The 17,479-nt window shown below is 43.8% G+C and overlaps 1 protein-coding gene across 2 annotated transcripts in view; it reads right to left on the bottom strand.

Annotated features, from left to right (window-relative positions):
• The window catches only part of PCDH9 (protocadherin 9), a 963,386-nt gene that overhangs the window by 843,474 nt on the left and 102,433 nt on the right, over positions 1-17,479 (bottom strand). The gene's annotated exons all lie outside the window — the stretch shown is intronic.

The following is a 17,479-nucleotide window of genomic DNA, read 5'->3' as shown; positions in this document are numbered from 1 at the left end:
TGCAAATGGAATATAAAGTGTATAATCCAATGACAAAATTATACGAACAAGACTGTAATGCAGTATAAAATCAAGAATGATGTGTTTTTGAACTACACAAGGAGCAGCAAAGAGACCAGCACACAGTCTGCTAAGTTGGGATCCATTTAGCTATACAATAATGTCAACAAGATACAGTAGACATACTAATGCTGTAATCCTATGCATATTTACCTGGGAGCAAGTCCCATTGAACAAAATGAGTCTTACCTCTGAGTAAACATGCTTAGGACTTCTGAACTATAGCATATATCCAATATTTGAAAATAACTCGTACAGGCTTTCTCAACAACGAAACAAATACCAACGTTATAGCATCTGGCCAGTATTGTTATGCTATGGGCAGGAAACAGCCGCTGGGATCATGGCTGACCCCAAGGCCACCCACTATTGATGAGAGTTTTCAAGGAGGAGTTGCCAACCAGGATTTCCTGGTTCATAGCTCGGTTTCTCAACTACTTCCACAACAACTAATTATATTGTGTCAATGCCTAACAGTACAGAACAAACCTAAGCAAGCCTACTCAGAAGTGAACCCCACTTTGAAAATTGGGACTATCTCCCAGGTAAGTACGACTAGGATTCCCGTCAGTTTCAGATAAAAGCCCTGCCCATGAGGTTGCCAACTCTGACTGAAGCTATTCCTGGAGATTTATTTGCCAACATGATGTAATATTAAAATTTATTGGAGACAGTACAAAAATAATCAGGATTGCTTTCAGCTGCAACTTAGAGATTCAGGCCAATTCTAGAGGGCTAGCAGCCGTCCCTGCCCACGACCAAGCAGAGTACGTAAGGGTAAGAAAACACATGCATAAAGAGGCTGGAGGGAATGCTGGTTAAGATGGAAAGAATTTAAGTACATTTTAGGAAGCAATGAGGCTGTCCGAACAACCATAAGAATTTCCTTAATAGGAAGAAATCAGAATTTATGTATACGAAGGCCCAGTCATATTCTTTCCCTCTTCAATACAGCCACACCACAGGAGTGCGCATTGCACCCTGCGGGGGGTGGGGGGAGGCAGTCCCAGATGTCTTCTCTGGGCTCAGTGAACATTTGTTCCTTTATCTGTGGGTAAGCCTCCAGCACCACAATGGGTCTACTCAGATCTGCACCGGGATTTCACTGGCATATGACTGATTGAACCTGGAAGGCAGATCAAGTAAGGAGGATAGAATACTGGCAGTGCCCTTGCTGCCAGCAGCACCACTTCCTGCTCTCATTCTGCCCCAATAGCATGACTTGTGTATGTGTAAGTTCAAGTGATAAAGATAGGGTTCCGCAATTGGCAGACACTGTACCATATCCAGTCTTCGGACAAGGCAATCTGTCTGTTCCCCCCACCCTCCATGATGCTAAGGGGATGGATTTGCAGCATTTCTCATGAGTGGTGTTGATAGCAGCCCATTTGGAGGTTTCTCAAAGCGGTCCTCTAGTAACACTAGTTGCCAACCAGCAAATATAATTGCTATTGAGTTTATTTTCAAAACATTTTTAAAGAAATTTTTTTTGAACATTTCTATACTGCTTTTCCTTCAAAAATCAGGGCATCAAAGGTGGTTCATCACAATATATTAAAAATAATCATTTACATTAAAAATATAAATCAATTAATAAGATCGCTCAATAAGATCAAGCAACAACTACAACACTCCTATCAATAAAAACAATCAAAGCAGCTGTACATGGAAACTCAACGTGGCCAGCCTGATCCAATGTAACTCTTGCCCAACTGATGTAGTTGTGCCAGCATGGCCCACATGGCATCCTGTGTGGGAGTCTTAGATCTTGGAGGCATTCGCAAGGAAAGGGATAATTTGTTCCCTTGCCCCAGGACAAACCTCCATTGCACTGATGGGTCTACTCCAGGGATTCCAAACTCATTTCATAGAGAGGGTGGAAGTTAGCTTTCATGGTTCCCACTGAGGGCCAGAAGTGACATCATTAAGTAGAAAGTGACTTAAAGTGATCAGTAGGCAGATGATGAGCAGAAATAAGCACTTTGTTCTCACACAGAAACTCATCAGCTGCAAATAACAGAAGAGAAAATGTTACGAGAGAGCCAAATTATCAAGCTGGGACAGCCTAATTATAACGGGGTGGATAAATTAATTCCAGAGGCTGCATTTGGCTCTCGGTCCTTGTATTTCACACCCTTGGTCTACCTGAACCAGAACTAGCTACCTTGCAGGTGCAAGTCTGAGTGAACCTGGGTTCCTACCAGGACTGAGGCTGGGAAGGGCGAAAGGATATTAGTGGCAGTGCTGCTGACAATTTCGCCTCCTCTCCAGCCACAATACAACTCCCTCCCCACCCCAGTATCCTAACCATTCTTCCCCCTCACCTTCTTTTTCTGCTCATCACACCCTTAGTCCACCCACTATTCCAACTTAACTGGTGCCAGGGCTCCTACGGTAGCCACCACTGCACAGGCACAGATGCTTGCCTCTTTACAGAAGTGGCCAGTCTGTGCTCTATGGCACGCTGCCGTTTACAATGGCTGTAAAGTGTGCTGCATCGCTGGAACATGTGTACTGGTGGTGCACAGGCCTAGTAGAATTGAGATGTAACTCGCTTAAGAAACAGAAATGTTTTGGAAATACCCTTGCATTCTATAGCTAGAATCCACCTAGGAGTTTTGTACCTTAGTACTCAGCTTTCCTGTAAAATAGCAATTGTCAGATTCTCTTATCATCATTTCATTACTGGAGGGATCTGTCTTTGCCCCTGGCATGGACCCTATTAAAAATGTTACCTTTTTTCCTCTTTTTTTTTTTCATTTCATCCCAGATCCTTCAAAACAAAGAAATGAAGACCATCTATATCACAAGCACAGCTAGTATCTGTCAAAAGAAGAATGATTTTTGCAAGTCCAGCTGAGTAGTAACCTTGGTGCTTGCTTAAATGAGGCCCTGCAGAACTACTCCACTGGTGCAAAGGTTCCTCTTCTGGTCTTGTTCTTTGGGATTGAATTACATCATGTTTTCAGGGTCTCTACACTCTTTGAGGAGGTTAAGTTTTACAGTGGCGTCGCTAGGGGGTGCGGGGGGTGTGGACCACACTGGGTGACGCGCAAGAGGGGGGGTGACGCGCTAAAATCGCGGTGGTTAGGAGTAATACCATCCTGTTATATACCGTTTGAAGCAAAATTTTGCGCTGAATGCAATGCAAAAATGGGAGTGAAATATCACCTTTCTATCAAAAGTTATTGGCAAAAAACCAGAAAACAAAAAATGCATGGAGCCCAATGGAAAGTGAAATGAAGCCATATCACGTGTTTACTCATGAGTAGGTAACGTGCCTTCATCCATCTGAAAGGGCAGGCTGAGAGGAATCCAACAACACCAGAATGGTCCTGATCCAATTAATGTAGCCCCCCAAAAAAACCGAGAAGAAGGTCCATCCCTCCAAGCTGGCGAATGTATTGAGCCCTATGGAAAGCGAAACTAAGCCACATTGTGAGGAAACCCCCCAGAATTTGGAGCGTTTGAACCCATTCAGGCCCCTGTTTGGGCCTAGCTGTGAGCATAAGCAGGGTGCTTTGGCCAAAGTAGGCCCTATACTTAGCTGCTTGGGTCAACAGGACATTTTGGAAGATGCCCCTTGAATGCCTCTTTGTGTCTGTGTTAAAGAGGAAGTGGTGTTGCAGACACAAGCTTTGACCGCAAAAAGTTGTTTTGCAAGTTGTGTTGCAGCTAGTACCTCAAAAACAGGAAACAGCCAGCTTCACCACAAATGGGCAGGAGGTCGAAAGAGATGGAACTTTTTTGCAGCTAGAAAGATTTCACATATTTTTTAAGTGCCATATATAGTAGAGCATGCAGTGCGGAATTTGAGTAGTGAGATGTGTAGGCAGAGACAAAAGCCTCACGTGATATGCTGTTTGCCAATCAAAAATGTATCCAAGGCTTTGCAATTTGCATTTTATCAATCAGAAGTCCAGCCAATGCTTTACAGTGGAAGTTTGTATATCAACTCACACCCCGAAAAAATCGGTGTCACAGACTTTGGAAGCTATTCCTCTGTGACCAGTAGCCGGCTGAGAATAAAAGCTTGTTTTCCTTGAAACCTCCTGGTGTCCGCTTCCATCCTTGCCTGAACCTGCAACAACATGGTTGCGTTTACTCATGAGTAAGCAAACATGCCTTGGTTCCTGGGCAGGTCAGGCAAAGGGAAATGTGAGGCCACCAGAATGGTCCTGATTTGATGCAACTGGCGCTCAACAAATGCTCCAGGAGGCAGCCCCCCCCCCCCATAAAAAGAATGAAACAGAGGCTTGACAGGGTTCGGTGAATTTTTTTTTTCTGTTTTAGGCTGCAATCCTATCCACACTTTCCTGGGTGTAAGCCCCACTGACTATAATGGGACTTACTTCTGAGTAGACAGGTGTAGGATTGGGCTCTCAGACTTGTAAAGCCAGGTGGGTTCTGATAGTGATATGCTTGAAATATAAGAACTTAAATTGAACTGGGTACTGGGTAGGGGTGAAAATCTTACTGATGCTTTTTGGGCGGGGGGCGTTATTGAAGGCAGGCTACAGAGAAAATTCACTTGGTGGAACAGGGCTGGCTTTCCCTTGTTTATTTATTTTACTTTAATTTATTTATAATTATTTATTTTAACTTGCTTTACAATGGGTCCTGGACAGATTGTCATTCTAAAAAGTGGGTTCTAGTGCTAAAAGTTCGAGAACTGCTCCAATAGGGTGTTAGTAAGTTGACACCCGGGGGGGAGGTGACACCACTAGTGACCAAAATCACTAAAATCACAGTTTGCAAAACTAATACCATCATGTTATATATCAATCAATGTATAATTTCATGCAGAATGCAATGAAACAAACTGCATTGACATATCTTTATTCTATCAAAAGGTACAGCCAAAAAACCAGTGGGGGCAGGGCAATGGTAGATCACCACACCCACCACTTGGAGTGTTGCCCCGCCCACTGCAGGGGGGTGACACGCTGGCCTCCCGCACTGGGTGACACGAATCCTAGTGACGCCACTGCTTTCTAAGAACCCTTATGTTCAGTTTCCATTGTGATTTCAGTTTGTTTCTCTTTTTTTCCAGGAGCCTCATTCCTCTCAAAAATGGCTTCCCCTTAAATTTACTTTTTATTCTCTGATCCAGTCCTTTTTTTAGTAAAATCTTCTACATTGTCCCAGGAGAGCTACTGTTGCTGTCGCATTTCACCTGGAACAAAGCATCTGGGCAATTGTGAGTGTAGCCAGAAGACTTATCTTAAATTCTTCAGGAAGTGTTTCACACATCCTTTGCCAAGAATCTAGTCAGGGGGCTCCAAACCAGACTGCGTGCTGGATCTGGTGCCACGAAAAAGACTTCCAGGTGCTGTGTGGAACTTTCCATTCCATGCTGCAGCCACTTTCTTCACACCCAAATCATCCCACAGCCTCATTCTGGACAGATGATTCTTACGCCTGTCACCCCAGATGCCTCTGCACCCTGATTTCCTGATGGCAGTGGCTGCCCAGCACAAGCCTACAGGACAGTTGGGCGCAAAGGAAAGTGGCTGTAGCATGGAATGGAAAGTGCCATGCCTGTATGGCTTTTTCATGATGCAGCGGACTGTGGTTTGGAGATCACTAATCTAGATAATTCCCATGCTATAGCTCCACTAAAAGTCAAATCTCCCCAGATAGTCATGTAATTGATTCAAACAAAACATTATCAAACTTTCAGTTATCCGACATTTCTCTTTATTTGACATAGCTATGCAATGTGCTATTTATTATTTTGCCCACTCCCACTGCTGCTTTGTCTCCAACAGAACACAGAGAATGAGTCATAGCAAAAGGGGTCAAGGCTCCTAAGGCAGCACTGGTTTATACTGAACAAGAAAAGGATGCAACTGCTACTGATGTCATGTCATTGAGATGCTGGTGTGCTTTGCTGCAAGAAAGAGAAGCAAAGCTAGGAAACAAACTTCAATCACTCATTTTTTTTTAAACAATGACTTCTGGTTTTTCCACACTGTATACAAATTATTGCATTTAATTAATTTAAAATCCATTATTCAGTTTACTTAATTGCAATTTATTTCATCAAATACAGTAAAAGTTCTATACTCAATTATGTTAATTTCATACTTATGCTGCGCTTCCACTTAACTTGCAATTCATGCCCTCCCCAGCTCTTTTCACATTGTCCAACATTTTCAGTAATCCACCCACCTCTTGGTCCCATTTAGGTCAGATAATTGGGTCTCTACTGTACTTGTAAGGTTCCTTGAGAACTGCCATAGGAAAAGCAGTTGGGTATATATGAAAGAAAGAAATGGGGAACTCTAACTTAACTTCCCTTGTACCAATGCAGATGCTCTACTGTCATAAATGCCTCAGAGTGCTGGATTGGGCCAAAATACACAAAAAGATCAAAGTGCTCTTGACATTTTATTCATGTACAGAACCTGAGAGTTGTCACAATGTCCCAAATATGAATATGAATGAAAATATTTCTTTTCTTCAACCACTCCAGCCATTTGGCAAAGCCTCTAAAACTTCAGAACTGTTCATTGATTCAAAAAGCTGGTAAAAGAATGTTTAAACACATTTTGGTTTGTAAGCAAAAGGGCAAAGCTACTTCTTTCTAATCCACAGAATACCCAGAGGAACTCCTGCTTCTCAACTGCCATTCTTTTACAGCTTATTGCATATTGTTCTCTTTGAACAGGGCTAATGACCTATCATTTCAAGGACTGCTTTTTATCTCTTCAGGAATGCAGCTAGACTGAAGCCACCTCTACCGATATAACTATTCTAAGCTTCTGTTATCTCAGAGAGGAGTCACTGGCAACTTATTGAGGGCTTGGGGGGTACCTCACTGTTCCTGATGATTTTGCTGCTCTTAGAAAATGTATCAGAATAAATTGCTTCCTTGTGATAAAGTAAATGATAGCATAATTTCTGTCAAACTCAAAATACAAAAGGTCAATTGCTTGGTCACACTGAGCAACTAAGGGATGGATACTACACCACCTTTCTGATATGGTTGTTGCTTTGGTCCCATGTTACACAAGTAATATTTGGAATGGGATGTTCCCAAAGGATAAATGCCAGGTAAAATAGTTACTTCAACACCAGTACCACCTTCCTGCAAAGAGAGATGGTGCTGGTATGGAAAGAAAACGCATCATCTACATTATCCATGTGGTTTCCCTATTTCAAACGTTATTGAATCTAGCCATACATTGTACCTAGAAGGTAACTTGAGGACTCATTCTGAAAGCTAATCCAGATGAAAGGCTCAAATCCTGAGCATTTATTTTAATGTGGAAAAACAAGTTTTATTCATCACTGCTAAACAACTTGTAAAATATATTTCATTGTTGAAACATATTACAAAGACTAAGGGCCTGACAGCTGCACACAAAAAAGCCTTTGCAGCATCCGGTGGTGGTGGGGGGGGGCAACCTGAGGGAAAACAGAAAGTTAAGGAAATTGTTTTATACTTACTCCAGTAAGCCCTGGGACTGGCCAGTGGTCTCCTCAGACTTACACCACCACTTTTGGTTACATGAATGGAGCTGCAGTGCTGCAGCCTCTTGCAGCAGTTCGTGGAGAATAATTGCCAATGGCTCGCAGTGTTTCTTCTGCTGTCACAACTTGCTCTGCCTGGCAGCCCAGTCCTAGATGAGGTTGGGCTGTGAGTTGCAGCCCAATTCTAACCAGCATTCGTGCAACCAGGCCTCATGGCCTGCACTAGGTGGGAGCCGGCTGGATGTCTCCTTGGGGGAAGGGGATATTTTTCCCCTTATTCAGAGTAGCGCCTTGCCAGCCCTTTGAGGCTACTTGGATCTGTGCCATCTCTGTAGCTCAGTGAAAGCCTGAGAAAGGGTAGCTGCTTGGCCTGGGAAAGGGATTGGGATATGGCAGAAAAGGCCTTTGCCGATCCCACCCTCTCCCACGTCTGATCTACCCCCTGTTCCACCCTCCCTCACCCTGAAACGGGCCCCCACCATGTCAGAAATGCCCTCCCAGAATCCTGCCCCAGGCCTTGCACTGCTCAGAGGTGTACTTACCTCTGCAAACAGCAGGGCTTCTGAATACAGTGTGTGGGTGGAGCAGGCCCCCCTGCCAGCACTGCTTACTCACATAGTATTGTGAAAGTGCTTTATGGCATTTTTGAAACATCTTTTGGCTGGCACAGCAGCCACTCTGCTGGCCAAAGGCACAGATAGGATTACACTCTCAGACTATTGTCCATCTGGCCCACTACTATTTCAGTTAAATGACAGCAGCTATTCCAGATCAAAGGCAGAGATCTTCTTCCAGCTCTACAGCCTGAAATCCTTTATCCAGAGATGTCAGATAGTGAACTGGAGGTTGTCCATGACTTTGTGTACCTTGGCTCAACAATCTCCGACACTCTTTCTCTCGATACTGAGCTAAACAAGCACATCGGTAAAGCAGCTACCACGTTTTCCAGACTCACAAAGAGAGTCTGGTCCAACAAGAAGCTGACGGAACATACCAAGATTCAGGTCTAGAGCTTGCGTCCTGAGTACACTTCTGTACTGCAGCGGGTCATGGACTCTTCGCTCGCAACAGGAGAGGAAACTGAGCGCTTTCCACATGCACTGCCTCCTATGCATCCTCGGCATCACCTGGCAGGACAAAGTTCCAAACAACACAGTCCTGGAACGTGCTGGAATCCCTAGCATGTATTCACTGCTGAAACAGAGACGCCTGCGTTGGCTCGGTCATGTCGTGAGAATGGATGATGGCCGGATCCCAAAGGATCTCCTCTATGAAGAACTCGTGCAAGGAAAGCGCCCTACAGGTAGACCACAGCTGCAATACAAGGACATCTGGAAGAGGGATCTGAAGGCCTTAGGGATGGACCTCAACAAGTGGGAAACCCTGGCCTCTGAGCGGCCTGCTTGGAGGCAGGCTGTGCAGCATGGCCTTTCCCAGTTTGAAGAGACACTTTGCCAACAGTCTGAGGCTAAGAGGCAAAGAAGGAAGGCCCATAGCCAGGGAGACAGGCCAGGGACAGACTGCACTTGCTCCTGGTGTGGAAGGGATTGTCACTCCCGGATTGGCCTTTTCAGCCACACTAGACGCTGTGCCAGAACCACCTTTCAGAGCGCGATACCATAGTCTTTCAGGACTGAAGGTTGCCAATACAATATACAGATAGTGAACCTTTGATTTAAACCTCTAGTCCCTCAATCCTTCCTCAACTTTATTCTTTATTTATGCATCCCTGCTGTATGTCAGACAATCAACAAGTCAGAGATTCAGTAGATGCTGGCACATGGGAAGGCCAATCATAGAAGAATAGTCAAGATGAACACTTCCATATAGTAGGGAATGTTCATACAAATCAACCTACATGCGTATATCTTTACAGAAGCAGTGCCAATGTCATCGTAACCTGCAATGCACTGGGTGCAGCATACTGGCAGTTCCATCATTTATTAATATTCCTGGGCCAAGAACCAGTCTGAGAACCAATCTTCAAAAGCTTATCAGACCACCAGAATAGTACAGATGTATGCATCTTTATCCATTTTCTAGACTGCATGTGTTCTAAGAATACACATATTTGGGATTCAGACCAAAAAAGATGTGTGCTTACTTGTGCTGATTTTTCTTGAATTATTTTATTTTCATTAGAAGTATATGCACATATGCAATCGTGGACTATATATGCCTTAAGAACATAAGAAGAATCCCATTGGATTAGGCCAAAGGCATACTTAGTGCAGCTTCCTGTATCTCAAGGTGGCCCACCAGATGCTTCAGGGAGCACACAAGACAACAGGAGAACTGCTTCCTGGTGACCTCCCTTGCATCTGGCCTCCATGCCTCACAGCACTACCCAAGCCAAACCCACCTGCTGATTCCTATCCTGCATTGCATTCTAGGTCAGAGATTTGCAAACTTTTTCAAAGTCCTGGAGGCTGATTACCTGATCAGGGGTGTGGCTATAATGGTGATTGGGCAGCAGTGTCTCCCCCAGTAGCATCTTGTTTAACCCTTGATGTACATAGCCTAATCTGCCCTGTCAGTTACGCAAACCACCAAAAATTGGTCATGGTGGATTCCGGACCCACAGTTTGAGAACTGCTGTTCTAGACTATTTTCCTGAGGTCCCTCTATGTATCAGTGGACCATAAAATGACCTATGGAATGCTCTTTCTAACACGCAGGTCAGAACTCCTGTATTCTGCTGCTTTCAAGCAAGCCATATATTCTGGAGATAAGGCTGGCTCTGGGGAGAAAGACAGGGTAAAAATACTGTAAATAAATAAATAACAATGTGCTGGTGCAAGGCTGTTCCTGTCAGAGTTTAATTGTTGTGGTGTCATCCTGTCTGTCCGACTGGCCTTATCAAGGATATTCATCAGTTTGGGAGTCTGGAAAAGCAAGCAGAGAAGAAACATCCTCCACACAAAGGACTACATCTTTAGATAACTAATCAAGTGATCACAGTTGTAGGAATACAGTACATAATCTGGTGAGGTAAAACTCCTATTGACTATGCCTGGACCAGCATTTTCACACTTCCTGAAAATTCCATAAACATTGGCAGCCTACCCAGTGGTTTTGTGATATGAATGAGAGGCAAAGACCCATATCTTGCCTCATTGTTGGGTCTCCAAAATGTTGCACAGAACCTAGCACCAATACTTGGCAAGCCATCTTCAAGAAGGTACCTATAATTGCACTACAATCACACTTTGAAACTTTATCCTTCATAACTTCCCTTTCCTCTGCCTCACTACTCCTTTTTCCCCCTCAAGCTTAAGGATGGGAACAAGAGTGTAGGGTTCTCCTAAAGCAGGGGTGGGCAAACATTTTGGCAGGAGGGCCACATCATCTCTCCGACACTGTGTTGAGGGCTGAGGAAAAAAGAATTTACATATCAAATTTGAATAAATTTACATTACACTAATGAATACATTAGAGACGCAACTTATATGAATGAATGAATTTTACCGACCTTATTTATAATACACATGAGAACTGTAATACAAGCATTTTGAACCACATGAGAACCACGAACTGTATGCCACACACCTCTTGTACAGTGAAAACACACAGACCAAGCCAGAAACACATGGAAACATAAGTTGTTCAAAGGCAGTGGGAGGGGGAGTTAAAATAATGCCCAGGGAAAAGCAGAAAACACACGGGGACTATAAAAGGCCTTGTTCTAACTCAGCCTGCGGCTTGCATTTGGCAGTGACCGGCAGTCATGGGCCAGCGCGGGCTCCACTGCTAGAGGCTCATTGGAGATTGGGGGCTCCCTGTGGGCTGGATTGGGGAAACCTGAGGGCTGCAAATGGCCCCCAGGCTGGGGTTTGCCAACCCCTGTCCTAAAACAACCTAACCTGAAAATATTCTTTTTCCTTTTCTACTTGTGCATCAATTACAAGCACATACACACTGTAAGAGAAATGCTCACACCACAACCTAGAAATATTTCACACAAATATACCAGACTTTTTTGGGATCTGTATCTTTGCAGTAGTATGCTCCTTTAATAAAAAACCTTGCAGCTGTGAAAATGTTCCCTTGCCTGCCTCATGAATTGATTCACACTAACACTGCACCTAGCCCGAAAGAGCCCTTGTTTCATTGGCTGCTCTGTCAGGGAAGGAAAAGGCTTAGTTACCCCAATCCTCTTGAAGCCAACTCTGCACCCTTTAATTAATTCCCCAAATAAGTAATTTGAGGCCCAGTGGTGTCAAGGAAAGTACAACAGGAAAGAACCTACACATTCCAAGTTGCAGCTGAGAAATATCTGCTTAGATCTGCCAGAAAGCATGCAGCAAGTAGAGGCAGCAGATACTAGGTGGAAAGAAGAGGAAGACAATATAAAGAGAAAAGAGGCTCAGATGCCCAGCACAAATCCAAGATACTGGAGGTGTATGAAGAGTAAATAAACACGGAGCAATACTAAGCACTCACAAGGAGAAATCACAGAGAATTTGCACTTGGGAGAAATGCTTTTTGTATTCCTTGGATTAAAAAAAAACCCAAAAAACCCAAAATATAATGCTTAGCCTTGAGCACAAAATTATTGTGAATGTGTCTACTGCTTGTCTTGTTTGGCATTAATGGTTATAGCTTGACTCAGTTCCATGGAAGTGCTTCAGTTTATTCACACAAGCCTTTAATCTTCTGCAATAGTTTTTTTTTAGGTTACCACAAATATAGCGTATGATCATCTTGCCATTGCTTGAAGGCATATGAAAAAGGAGCCCTGAAATAAGTGGAATATTGTCTTGCCTTTCATTCCTTGTTCACAAATTACAGGAATCCTGGTTACTCGTTTTATAGGCATATGGTCAAATTATGAGCTTTACACTTAAGTGACTCAAATGTATTTAGCATAAATATTCCAAAAATGAATATTTGAGTTGGTACCATCTCTCTGATTGTTCAGGCCAGGGCCTCTAAGAGGAATTTTATCAGGGGGTATAAAATTTCTTTTGGGCCCCTTTGCAAAGGGTGAGGGGTGAACAGCGTGGGGGAGGGTGATGATGGGCAAGCAGAATGGGGGCAGGGAGGGGCAAAACAGGATGGGGGAGGGTGGAGACAGGGCCTAGGAGAGGGGGGTAAAGGGGGTAATTTGTACCCAGGACCAGGGTCAAAAAGGGGCCCCAGGAACCAAAGGAGGGTGCCCAGAAATTTCCTGGGATCTTACATTTTCCTATCTACTCAGATTTGTTGCCTGCACAGGATGCTGGGGACACTACCACGAGCTTGCGACTGCAGCTACTGCAGCTGTTGGCAAGCCATATATGTTAGGCCAAGGAATGCATACATGACACTCCTTAACACTGTGTCAAATCTGGGAGGAAACTGGCCTGCCTCAGTAACTCTTTGGCTTGTGGATCTGCTTACTATGAAGGAGTGTATAGGAGCTCAGGGTCACAGCTGTGGGTCTACAACTACTGCATAAGCAAATTTAGGTATGCACAGGACACTTTTCATTCTAGTGTGAGCCTAAATACAATGATGCTAAATTTTTTTGGCAACAATTTCATATATTTAAAAGTTTTTAGAGCGACTTAGGAGTGTGTTTTGTTTTCCATATTACTGTATCAAGTTGCTGATGCCATGTGGGCAAATAGACCTGGGCTATGCATCAGGAAGTCCAGTAGACCTGGGCTACAAAGATTATTCTAGCAGTCACCACCCTCCTTCCTGTTTTGCCCTCCCCACCTTTGGGAAGGGTCCCCAAAGAAACTTTGTACCCCCTGATAAAATTCCTCTCAGAGGTCCTAGGTGGAGACAGCTGAAAAAGTCTTTGGAGCCCATATCTACCCACCCATATGGCATTGGCAGATACAGTAGATACAGTAATTCAGAAAACCAAACACACTCCTAACTCTCTCTAAAATCTTTTAAATATGGAAAATCATGCAGAAAATTAGCACCATCATATTTAGGCTCACACTAGAATGGAAAGTGTCCTGTGCATACCAAAACTTGCTTCTGCAGCAGCTGTAGTCCTGCAGCTGTGTCCCTGAGCTCCTACACACTCTTTCATGGTAGGCAGATCCACAAGCCAAAGACCTACTGTAACAGTCCAGTTTCATCCCCGATTTGACACTGTGTTAAGGAGCGTCATGTATGCATTCCCTGACCCAGCATATATGGCTTGCCAGCAGCTGCGGTAGCTGCAGTCACACTCTCCAGCATCCTTTGTGGGCAACAAGTTTTTTTTAGATTGTGAGCCCTTTTGGGACAGGGAGCCATTTAGTTATTTGATTTTTCCCTGTAAACTGCTTTGTGAACTTTTAGTTGAAAAGCGGTATATAAATACTGTTAATAATAATACTGTTAATAATAACAAGTCTTAGATAGGTTCCCAGGAAATTTCTGGGCCCCCGCCTTTGGCTCATGGGCCCCCTTTTTGACCTTGGTCCCTGGTACAAATTACCCCCTTTACCCCCTCTTCTAGGCCCTGGTTCAGGCAACTTCTGCACATACACTACAGCTTCTACTTTTCCCTCTTCCAACTGTCAGGGACTCCAATCGAACTAGGAACCTCCTATCATGAGGCTAGATCAACAGGCATGTGGATGAAGGAGAACCTGTGAATATTATATATCTAAATTTTCAGAAGGCGTTTGACACAGTCCCTCACCAAAGGTTGCTGAGAAAACTTCACAGTCAGGGAATAAGAGGGTAGGTCCTCTCATGGATTAGGAACTGGTTGAGCGAGTGGGTGTCAATGGGCAATTTTCACAGTGGGGAGAAGTGAAAAGCAGTGTGCACCAGGGATCTGTCCTGGGACCGGTGCTTTACAACTTGTTCATAAATGACCCAGAGTTGGAGGAAAGTGACGATGTGGCAAAATTTGTGAATGACACTAAACTTTTCAAAGTGGAAAAGACCAGAAGGGATTGTGAAGAGCTCTAGAAGGATCTCTCCAAACTGGGAGAATGGGCAGCAAAATGGCAGATGCATTTCAATGTGAGTGTAAAATAATGAATATTGGGGCAAAAAAAACATAATTTCACATATAGGCTAAAGCAGTGTTTCTCAGACCGTGGGTTGGGACCCACTAGATGGGCCACGAGTCAATTTTAGGTGGGTCCCATTCTTTTCAATATTTTATTTTTAATAGATTAGACTTGATGCTATGGTAGACCATGGTATGCGACTGCATTTGGGGAAATGTTACAGACCTGTACTTTCAACAAGCTACTATGTATGTTCTTTTAACAATGATAGTCAATGGGACTTACTCCTGGGTAAGTGTGGGTAGGATTGCAGCCTAGAATTGTTAAAAATGTTCCTGCTTGATGATGTCACTTCTGGTCATGACATCACTTCCGGTGGGTCCTGACAGATTCTCATTCTAAAAAGTGGGTCCTGATGCTAAATGTGTGAGAACCACGGGGCTAATGAGTTCTCAGTTGTCTGTGACAGCTCAGGAAAGAAATCTTCGGGTGCTGGTGGGCGACTTGATGAAATTATCTACCCAGTATGCACTGGTGGTGAAAAAGGCCAATTCCATGCTTAGGATAATTTTAAAAAGGGATTGAGAGCACAATCCTGAGCACTCTTTGGGCTGGTGCAAGTCCTTTGCACCAGCCCAGAACTATTGCAAACATGAAATAAGGCACACTTGCAACTCCTCCGGCGTCAGCTGGGCTGACGCAAGGATGCACACCAGACTGCACAGGCTGGATTCAGCCTCTGCACCACCCAGAGAAGGTCAGGATGTGCTGGCCAAGGGTGGCCATTGCAGGGGAGTTGGGGAGGGCAGGAGAAGGTTAGAATGAAGGCATTCCGGGGTGAGAGAGGGCTGGAGGGCTGGGGCACAGACTGGCTCAGGGAGGGGGTGGGACCGAATTCCAGCACTTAGGCTGGATCCGAAACCCTGTCCTCAGCCCGGCCAGCCCAACTCAGGCTGTTTGGATTTGCATCAGCGATTTTGTTGGTGCAAATCCTAGTAGCCCCATAGGACTGGCTGTGGCGCCACATGGGTTATGGGGAGTTCATTCCCCTTACTCCAACTTGTGCTGCCGCCAGCCATAGCCCCGTGCTGGATATGGGGCAGGCCATGTGACCTGCCTGTTCTACCATGGGTTGGGATTCAAGTGCCCAAATAAAACAGCAAATATTATAATGCCATTGTACAAATTGATGGTAAGGCCACATGTGGAGTATTGCATCCAGTTCCCCCTGCTAACTGGGTAAGAGGCACTTTTTAAGTGGTGCTCTTCTTTTATTTAGCAGGGTTAGAGTAACTGGCCCTCCTCACCCCAGCAGTGTCTGTTCTAGGGGCTGTCTGCTGGTGTTCTTTGCATCTTTTTAGATTGTGAGCCCTTTTGGGACAGAGAGCCATCAGTTATTTGATTTTTCTCTGTAAAACGCTTTGTGAACTTTTGCTGAAAAGCGGTATATCATCATCATCATCATCATAACTTCTGAATGCTGCATTTCATGTTCCAGCTTCTATAGCCCTCCAGCTGGAGTTCAGAGATCTTCAGCTAGACAACATTCTTTCCACTTGGTCTAAATTTTGATATGGTGACCAACAATCCTAACACTGTTCTGTAACTCTTTGGGCACAATCCTAACCAGGTCTACTCAGAAGTAAGTCCTATTTTGTTCAATGGGGCTTACTCTCAGGAAAGTGTGGTTAGGATTGCAGCCTTTGTAGTATATTGGATGGCACTCCAACTTTGGAAAGCAGCATTTGGGGTTGCACAAAGGATTAACCTGTGGGGAATCTGAAGTCCTGAAAGTTCTGACATACATAGCCCTTTGTATCCCAACCATGAAAGTTTTGTAACTTTAAGTGGCTGATACGAGTTAATAGACAAGTTAATTAAATTGTAATTTTAAATAACACAGCTGTAAGTCTCTACCAACCAAACTGTAAGTTTGCTTGGTATGAAGCCCCCGTTGAATAAAGCAGAACTTCAGAATAGGCAAACATGCATAAAATTGCACAGTAAAAATAGATCAAAGAATGAAATAGATCAAAATTAAGCAAAGGTCTGAAAGTGATATGAAGATAAAAATATCCAACTATCTGCTTAATTTAAGATCTTGCATAAATTGATCTAAATCAATACCATGCAACAACTCTTTCCCCATATTAATTTTCTTGCATAAACATCATCAGAATGTACAGTGAACAGGCAGGATATCTATTAGCTAGTGATATATAGCCTTTTTAAAAAAATTGTTTCAGTAAAACAATCCAGATGGTTCAAGTAACTGAGCCAAGCCATATGGAGATGAAAGTGTGGGAATTCCCCCCCCCCCACACACACACACCAAGATAGGCAAACAGACAAAGGAAAAAATTATTCCTTAAACAAAAATAAGCAATTATTCAAATCTTAGCTTAGGAAATATACAAGCATGTAAAGAAAGATCCTACTATATTCACTGCCTTGCTGCCGAAGGGAAGGAAAATATTTTCAACCAAATTGAGACAGAAGACAAAAACAGGCAGAGCTTGTGATCAGTGTCATTTTCTGGCATGCAAGAGGTCTGCCACTCACAGCCCAGTCCTGTGCATGTCTACTCAAAAGTACATCCCATTTTGTTCAATGGGGCTTACTCCCAGGTAAGGGTGCATAGGATTGCAGCCTCAAAATCTAAGAAGAGACCCTAAAAGCAGTTTCAGTACAAGTACAGTAATATCTTCAATAATGCCAGGAATGCTGAGCACTCTGAAACAGCACTATAATAGATGTCATTGAAGAAAACTGGCACTGATGAACCAGAATGTGCTGCTCTCATTGGCCACAAAAGCAGTCAATCAAGGACAAAGATCTGCCACCACAAGCCCCAGATACGATTGGGCACCCCGAGATCTCTCAGTTCAAAGTTCACACCTTTAGCTATTATACTAGATAGGGAACCACAAGTGCAGTAATCCACAATGAGCAGATCTTTCAATCTAATACACATAAAATGAAGAAGGAGA

The sequence above is a fragment of the Tiliqua scincoides genome, chromosome 3 (genome assembly GCF_035046505.1).
Source record: "Tiliqua scincoides isolate rTilSci1 chromosome 3, rTilSci1.hap2, whole genome shotgun sequence".
In the NCBI taxonomy this organism is placed as follows: Eukaryota; Metazoa; Chordata; class Lepidosauria; order Squamata; family Scincidae; genus Tiliqua; species Tiliqua scincoides.
Note: the sequence above shows the minus strand (reverse complement) of the source record. Positions and strands in the feature narration are given on the sequence as shown.